Genomic DNA, 9522 nt, shown 5'->3' on the forward strand with positions numbered 1-9522 from the left:
TCACTCTGTTCCTTCCCTCCCCTGCAGTGTTTGGGTTATCTTCCTCTTTCTTACAAATATGAGCAAGTTCGTATGTATGTATTCATGTTTCTCTACCTTTCTCACCAAAAGTGAGCATACTGCATATACTGTTCTGCATCTCAGTCTTCACACTTCACAACGTGCCCCCAGGGATCCCTCTGTATCTATACATCACATTCCCTGGCCTCTCCACTGTGTGGGTGGACCCCAGTGTCCTGAGCTGGGCCCGTGATGGACTTTTTGCAGTTCCAAATGATACCATGATGAATAACCTTATGCCTCAGTTACTTTGGATTTTCACCTGTGTACCTTTAGAATAGATACCTAAAATATTATTCTATTGACATCAGATTTAGGGGAAATGTCTGACAGCTAAAGAATTGTGAAACTTAATTTTGAAACTAAAATGATCCTGAAACATTTTCTCAGCCCTTTCCACTCCAATCCTGCTGGATGGCACGTGCAGTTTCCCAGGTCCTGGCTGGGCTTTGGATCCAGGGCCCTTGCACGTGAGGCTCACAGTGCTGGTGATCTGGTTACTGGGGACACCGTCTCCTCTAAGCACAGACGAGGCAGAGATGGCTAACTTCAGCATGATGCCAGGTGACAAAACACACAAACATTTCTCCTAAATACAAGAAGTGAATGGAAAAGGTTTAGAAATTAGGTTCCAACTTTTATGTAATTTATATCCTTAAGTTAGGTAGCAATTATTGAAGCAATATAAATACAAAGAAGAAAGCACATAATCTATAATTCACAGAATGATGCATATGTATAAACATAGCATGGCTCCTTTATTTCATTAAATCTCTTTTTTTCCCCTTTCTTTGATGAACTTATACCTGTAGAGTATGGCATGGGCTTTTGTTTAAAACACATATAAGAATTATTAACTCTAGTTAACTCTACAGTGAGCCATAGCTCCCTGCAAAATGCCAGAAAAGTACTAATCAATAAATATGCAATAGATTTTTACAATGGAATTTTTTCATAAAAAACTATTAGGGATACATGACAGTTTGAGCAAGAAAAAAAGAGCACAGGAGTTATGAATTAATTGATTATTTTCCTGTCAGAGTGTACCTGGCTCATGATCTTCCTCCTTTCTCGGGGAGTAAGGTGAGCCTTTTGGTAGGTGTATTAAGTGCATCAGGTAGTAGAGCTTTGAAGCAAGCAGATTTTCGGGGCCCTCTGTCCTTCACTTGTAATGTTTGGGGGAGGACAGAGAAGTGCAGCCAGAGAATAAATGTGTGGCTTCTGAGCCTCATTTGCTGTCTGACCTGGGGACGCGTTCACCCCTCAGTTTTAAGTTCTTCGTTAGCAGAGTGGAAGTTAAGAAGGACTGTTATTGGAGCGCCTGGGTAGCTCAGTCGGTTAAGCGTCTGACTCTTGATTTCAGCTCAGATCATGATCTCACTGTTCATGGGATCTGGCCCCCCATTGGGCTCTTCTGCCCTGACAGTGCAAAGCCTGTTTGCAATTCCGTCTCTCCCTGTCTTTCTGCCCCTTCCCTGTTCACGTGTGCTCTCTCTCTCTCTCTCAAAATAAATAAAATAAGCTTAAAAAAAATAATGATTGTTCTCACAGAAACACTGGATTTTTAAAGTGAAAAAGTTTATGTGAGCATGTTCTTTTAAATGAAAGCACCATGAAAATGTAAGGTGTATTTGCCTTACACCTTCGCCTGGATTTTGAGCTTTGAGGACAGACATTGGTCTCATCAGTCTGTGTCTTGAGTCTGCTGGGAACATGGCAGAATCTCAAATGTGTTCATTGGGCTGTGAGTCCCTGAGAAAGCACTGAGGTCTCAGGCAGGGGTATTTGTTCTTTGTTTGCCAATACTTCCTCCGAGATGGCTGGAGAGTAGCTGGGTATGTTAGGCAATTGTGCACAAAGGGGAGTTTTAAGACTAAGACCTAGCCTCCAACAGGAAATTCCCCTGCGGTTGGTTCCAGCCCTGGCCGTGCTGTGTGTTCCCTGCTTAGGCTGGATCTCTCTGTCTGCAGGCCTGGGTTTCCTCGCCTGTGAGAAGGACTGCACTCCTTCATTAAACACGGATTCATTAACCACCTACCTGTGCCAAGCAAGGTGGCACAGAAATAGCTAACAACGGCCCTACCCTGAGGAGCTGCCCTGTAGGAGGGAAGAAAACCTTGGAACTTGAGCTGTGAGGCAGTGTGACAAGGCCTGTACAGGCAGACAGGTGAGAATGGGACCCCAAGTGTCCCAGGGACAGAAGGTCTCTCTCGGCCCTAAGTCTCTGTAGGTGCTGGATTTACCAACCAGCTTCAAAGAAAGAGGCTCCCCCAAGGCCGACGCCCCCAGGGGTGCCAGGGAAGTCCAGGCCCAAGCTGTCCTCAGCCTTGCCCTGCACTGCATGGTCCTGTGCTCCTTGGCTGGTGAGATGAAGAGTGGCGACCCCTCTGGCTATCCTGGCCTCCTCTGCACTGACTGTCACTGGAGACACAGCTGGGCACACATTCTGGCCCTGGCCAGCTGTTGGCTCACAGCCAGTGAAGGAATGCATGTGGCCAGAGCTGGTCCTCATGTTGCAGTGGTAAGCAAACACACCTGAGCCCGAGAAGACAGCGTGAGCTGCTACCCCCAGAACCCCAGGCCAGGGCCACCCCTCTAGGTGATTTGTCATTTGGATGTAGGCCAGGTTGTCCCCTGAGCCTTTTGTTCCACTGACCTCCCCCAGGTCCTCCCAGTCCCTTGGAAGCCCTCACTGCCCAAGGAAGGGAAGGCTTGCTGATCAATTCCAGCTGAACTGCATGCCAGCAGAGCCACCTAAAACCACAGCAGCAATGATGGCAAATGTGTACAGATGCTCTGGGGTCCAGGTACACTGTGGCTATTGCTTTATTCCCATTATCTCAGCTAACCACCCAGCATCTGTAGAGAGATGATAACTCTATTATTATCAACCCCCGGGTACAGAGGAGGAAACTGAGGCCTGTGGAGGCAGTAAGAAATGGTCAGACTTCAGATATGACACCAGAGCTCTGAAGGACCCTCCAGGCCTCAGTTGTGAGGGAAAACTTTTTGGATCTCTTCAGAGTAGAAAATAGCTTCACATCTGTCTCTCCATTTGAGTGCTGAAGGCCCTCCCTGTCACTCCTGTAATGGCAGCGTGTGCTGTACCTTCTGCAGAAGTGTTTTTTTTCCCTGGATGCCTGATGGGCCTGACACTCGGCCCTTGGAAGACTCTGGAAATGAACAGGAGGCTTTTTAGGCCTGGAATCTGACTTTTAGCAGCCCAGCTCTCACAGCAAACCATACTCCTAAGTGACAAGGATGAAACCAATATGACAAGGGGGCCAGAGTACCTAACCAGAGAGATGAAACTGTCCATTGCGAGCAGACCTCACTGCATCTTCTGGCTGCATGAAGTTTTGGGACAAAAATCTAATCCCCGATTAGCCTTATGTTTGAGTCACAACAAATCTTCCTCCTCATCAATGGTTACCCCATTGGTCAGTGTCTCCTTGGGCCCCTTAATTTTATGCTATGGGTCCACTTCCACCCTCCTCACCTCATTACCAAAAGAAGAAATTTCCTCCCACCTCTGGGGCCTTACTGATGACTTTTTGGTCCCTGGATCCCATGGCTATTTGCCTCTAGGTCTATGTGCTCCTCACTGCCATCCATGGCCCTTCTGCTTTGACCCCTCTTTAAGAATGCCCAGCTCTCCAGTCCTAGTTCGGCATGTAAAGGACACTGTGTGCCCACCCAGATCCACCTTCAGGGGCCAAGGCTCCCGGGAGTGCCACCAAAAGACAGCTGTCAGCCATAGTCACCCAGAGGCCACTTTGGGCTTGGCCCTGGTCATCCTTCCTCACAGCCCCATCCAATGACCTGCTCACTTGGCAGTATAAAGGCCTGGTCTTGTGCTCATGCCTAGGACAACTCTGAGGGTCAGGAAAGCCACAGTACACTGCACAGGACTGGCTGAGGCTCCAGTGAGACTCTGTGGCATCTCAGCCTTTTCCCAGTTCTGCTTCCTTCTCCTCCTTCACATCAAACCCCACTTTGAGCCTGCTTTCTGGAGAACCCACCCATGCTGCTGGAAAGCTGCTTCTGGACCTTCTCCTGAATCCTCTCTGAAACCAGAGACTCTGCCCCATCTTGTGTTCTCTTCTCACCTAACATTACTCCCAGAGTTCATACCACTTCCCCCCCACAATAACTCAGCAGAACTCAACCTCCAGCCACAGCCTCTTTCCTGAGCTCCTAACCTACACACCCAAACTCCTGCTACTTGTCTTCCCCTGTTTGGGCTACTTGTAGTTCACACTTAGCCCCAAACGAAATACTAAACTCACTCCCCACCCCACAACTGACCCCCACTAGGGTCTCACTTTCATCCATACACCTAACTAACATGTATAAAGAATATTCTATGTGATTATGATAATGAAATAATGTTTGCTAAATGCTTGCTGTGTGCTGCCTGCCATTCTAAGCTCTTTTCATGTATTGTCTCATGTAAACTACCCCAAACTGTGAGATAGATGCTTTATTCCTTCCTTTCTATAGATGAGAAATGGAGGCACAGAGATGTCAAGTACTTTGGCCAAAGTTACACAGCTAGTAAGTACAGAGGCCAGATCTGAACCTGGACAGAGTGATTAGACAGTTGGAACTTACAGCTCCAGCCACCAACCTCTGGAAAGATGAGAGAGGGGAAGTGGACTGGAGATTTAGCTCTATGAAAACTCTTTTTTTTTTTTTAAGTTTACTTATTTATTTTGAGAGAGAGAGAGCAGGGGAAGGGCAGAGAGAGAGAGGGAGAGAGAATCTCAAGCAGGCTCCACACTGTCAGTGCAGAGTTGGATATGGGGCTTGAATTCACAACCATGATATCACGACTTAAGCCTAAGTCAGATGCTTAACCACTGCGCTGCCCAGGCACCCCCAGCTCTCTGAAAACTCTTAATGAGATTTGATGAGCTTCTGGGTTGGTCAACATCCTGGAAGGTGATGCACCCCAGTTTCACAGAGACAGAAGTGACTGCAGTCAGAACACTTTCAGACCTTGTCCTGTGTACCTCTACATCTGGCCATTCACCCACATCCTTTATCACACCCTTTATAATAAACTGGCAAATGTAAGTAAGTACAGGCACACTTCATTGTGCTTCACAGATATTGTGGTTTTTTTACAAATTGAAGGTTTGTGACAACCCTGTGTCAAGCAAGTCTATCAGCACCTTTTTTCCAACAGCATTTGCTCATTTCATGACTCTGTCACATTTTGGTATTTCTTAGAATATTTCAAAATTTTTCATTATTATTATATTTGCTATGGTGATCTGTGATCAGTGATTACAACTCACTGAAAGCTCAGATGATGGTTAGCATTCTTTGGCAATCAAGTATTTTTATGTAAATTTTAAGACATAATGCTATTGCACATTCAATAGACCATAGTATAAACATAACTTTTATATGCACTGTGAAACCAAAAAATTCATTTGACTGACATTATTGCAATACTCACTTTATTGTGATGGTCTGTAACCTAACCTGCAATATCTCCAAGGTATGCCTATAAATGTTTCTCTAAGCAAATTAATTCAACCCAAGGAGGAAATCATGGGAGCCTCTGATTTACAGTTTGTTGGTCAGAAGCACAGGTGACCATCTGAACTTATGACTGGCATTTGAAGTGAGAGCAGTCTAGGTGGGACTTAGTTAGCCTGTGAGATCTGATGTGATCTTCAGCTAGATAGCATCAGAATGGAATTAAATTTGTGGGACTGCCAGGGTACCTGACTGGCTCAGTTGGTAGAGCATGCAACTCTTGATCTTGGGGTTGTAAGTTCAAGCCCCACATTGGGTGTAAAGACTACTTACAAATAAAATCTTTAGGGGCATCTGGGTGGCTCAGGCAGTTAAGTGTCTGACTTCAACTCAGGTCATGATCTCACAGTTTGTGGATTTGAGCCCCTCATTGGGCTCTGCAATGACAACTCAAAACCTAGAGCCCACTTGAGATTCTCTGTCTCCCTTTCTTTCTCTCTGTCCCTCCGCAATTTGTGCTCTCTCTCAGAAATGAATGAACATTTAAAAAATAATAATAAAACAAAATCTTTAAAAAATTTTATGAGACTACTAATCAAGGTCTGCTGAGAATAGGGTGATGCTTGGTGATGTGGAAAACACATCAGACTCTCTAAGCCTTAGTTTTTCATCCAGAAACAATAGTGCCTGTCATCTTGGACTACTGTGAGCAACCAACGGAGACTAGTTGTTGTTATTATCTTTTTGTAAAAGTTGATTTATTTCAACTACAACTCCCCCCCAAAACCATAGATAATTCACTTATTTCTCCCACCTCCCAACCCCTGCTTCTGGTACCACCAATTTTCTGTATCTATGAACTTGGTATATATATATATATATATATATATATATATATATATATATTCCACATATAAGAGAAACTATGCAGTTTTTGTCTTTATCTGTCTGATTTATTTCACTTAGCATAAAGTCCTCAAGGTCCAACTGCATTGTGGCAAATAGCAAGATCTCCTTCTTTCTTATTGCCAAATAATATTTCATTGCATATATTTGTAGCACAATTTCTTTATCTATGGACACTTAGGTTGTTTCCACATTATGGCTATTGTAAATAATACTGCAATGAACATGATGGTGCATATATCTTTTTGAATTAGTGTTTTCATTTTCTTTGGATAAATACCTAGAAGTGGAATGCTGGCTCCTATGGTAGTTCTAATTTTAATTTTTTGAGGAACTACCATAATTTTTTCCATAGTGGTAGTCCCAATTTACCTTCCCACCAACACTACACAAAGTTTCTCTCTTCTTCACATCCTCACCGATACTTGTTATTTCAAGTCTTTTTGATATTAGCAATTCTGACAGATGTGAAGTGATATCTCATTGTGGTTTTGATTTGCGTTTACCTGATGATTGTGATGTAGAACATCTTTTCATGTGTCTGTTGGCCATCTGCATGCTTCTTTGGAAAATATTCAGATCTTCTGCCCATTTTTTTAAATCAGGATATTTGTTTACTATTGAGTTGCAGGAATTCTTTATTTTATCCAAAATAAATTAGCCCTTTATCAGATAAATGATTTGCAAATATTTTCTTTCATTCAATAGGTTGCCTTTTCATTTTGTTGTTAGTTTCCTTTGTTGCACAGAAATTTTTTAGTTTATGCAATGCCACTTGTTTATTTTTGCTTTTTTTTAAGTTTTATTTATTTATTTGAGAGAGAGAGAGAGAGTGAATTGGGAAGGGCAGAAAGAGAAGGGGGGGAGAGAGAGAGAGAGAGAGAGAGAGAGAGAGAGAGAGAATCTCAAGCACTGTCAGTGAGGAGCCCAATGCAGGGTTCAAACCCACAAACCACAAGATGATGACCTGAACTGAAAACAAAAGTTGACGCTCAACTGACCAAGCCACCCAGGTGCCCCTATTTTTGCTTTTGTTGTATTTGGGGTCAGATTCAAAAACTCATTGCCAAGACCTATGTCAAAAATTTACCATCTATGGTTTTTTTTTTCTAGGAAATTTATGGTTTCAAGTCTTAAATCCATTTTGAGGTAATTTTTGTGTATGATAGAAGATAGTGTCCTAGTTTTGTTCTTTTGTATGTGGCTGTCTAATTTCCCCAAGACCATTTATTGAAGAGAATGTTCTTTCCCTATTATACATTCTTGGCTCCTTTGTTGTAGATTTATTGACCATATATGCATGGGTGTTTCTGGACTCCCTATTCTGTTTCATTTATCTGTATGTCTGTTGTTATGACAACACTTCACTGTTTTAATTATTATGGCTTTATGATATAGTTTGAAATCAAAGTGTATGCTGACTCCAGCTTTGTTATTTTTTCTTTTTATTATTTTTTCTCATGATTGCTTTGGCTCTTTGGGGTCTTTCATGGTTTTATACCAATTTTAGAACTCTTCATTCTATTTCTGTAAAAAATGCCATGGGAATTTTGACAAGAATTGCATTGAAACTGAATATTGCTTTGGATACTATGGAAGTTTTAACATTATTAAGTCTTCTAATTCATGAGCATGGAATATCTTTCCATTTTTGTGTGTCTTCTTGGATTTCTTTCATGAATGTCTTGTAGTTTTAATATACAGGGCTTTCACGACCTTGGTTAAATTTATTCCTAGATAGTTTATTATTTTTGGTATCATTATAAATGGGATTGTTTTCTTAATTTATCTTTATTATAGTTCTGTATTAGTGTATAGAAATGCAACAGATTTTTGTGTATTGATTTCATATACTGAAACTTTACCAAACTTGTTTATTAGTTCAAACAATTTTCTGATGAAGTCTTTTGGGTTTTCTATATATAATATCATGTCATTTGAAAATAGTGAAAGTTTTACTTCTTCCTTTTTTAAAAAATTTTTTAATGTTTATTTACTTTTGAGAGAGACAGAGTGTGAGTGGGGGAGGGGCAGAGAGAGAGGGAGACACAGAATCTGAAGCAGGCTCCAGGCTCTGAGCTGTCAGCACAGAGCCCGATGCAGGACTCAAACACACGAACTGTGAGATCATGACCTGAACTGAAGTTGAACACTTACCAACTGAGCCACCCAGGCACCCCTTACTTCTTCCTTTTTAATTAGGATATCTTTTGTTTCTTTTTCTTGCCTTGTTGCTGTGGCTAAAACTTAACTATGTTTGTTTGTTTTTTCAATTTTAATTTTAATTTTTTAAAATTTACATCCAAATTAGTTAGCGTATAGTGCAACAACGATTTCAGGAGTAGATTCCTTAGTGCCCCTTATCCATTTATCCCATCCCCCCTCTCACAACCCCTCCAGTAACCCTCAGTTTGTTCTCCATATTTATGAGTCTCTTCTGTTTTGTCCCCCTCCCTGTTTTTATATTATTTTTGTTTCCCTTCCCTTATGTTCATCTCTTTTGTCTCTTAAAGTTCTTATATGAGTGAAGTCATATGGTTTTTGTTTTTCTCTGATTAATTGCACTTAGCATAATACCCTCCAGTTCCATCCACATAGTTGCAAATGGCAAGATTTCATTCTTTTTGATTGCTGAGTAATACTCCATTGTATGCATATACCACATCTTCTTTATCCATTCATCCATCGATGGACATTTGGGCTCTTTCCATACTTTGGCTATTGTTCATAGTGCCGCTATAAACATGGGGGTGCATGTGTCCCTTCGAAACAGCACACCTGTATCCCATGGATAAATGCCTAATAGTGCAATTGATGGGTCATAGGGTAGTTCTATTTTTAGCCTTTTGAGGAACTTCCATTCTGTTTTCCAGAGTGGCTGCACCAGTTTGCATTCCCACCAGCAATGCAAAAGAGATCCTCTTTCTCCACATCATCGCCAATATCTGTTGTTGTCTGAGTTGTTAATGTTAGCCATTCTGACAGGTGTAAGGTGGTATCTCATTGTGGTTTTGATTTGTATTTCCCTGATGATGAGTGATGTTGAGCATTTTTTCATGTGTCGGT

This window comes from Puma concolor, chromosome D3 (assembly GCF_028749965.1).
Source record: "Puma concolor isolate L17-30 chromosome D3, mPumCon1.1.hap2, whole genome shotgun sequence".
Classification (NCBI taxonomy): Eukaryota; Metazoa; Chordata; class Mammalia; order Carnivora; family Felidae; genus Puma; species Puma concolor.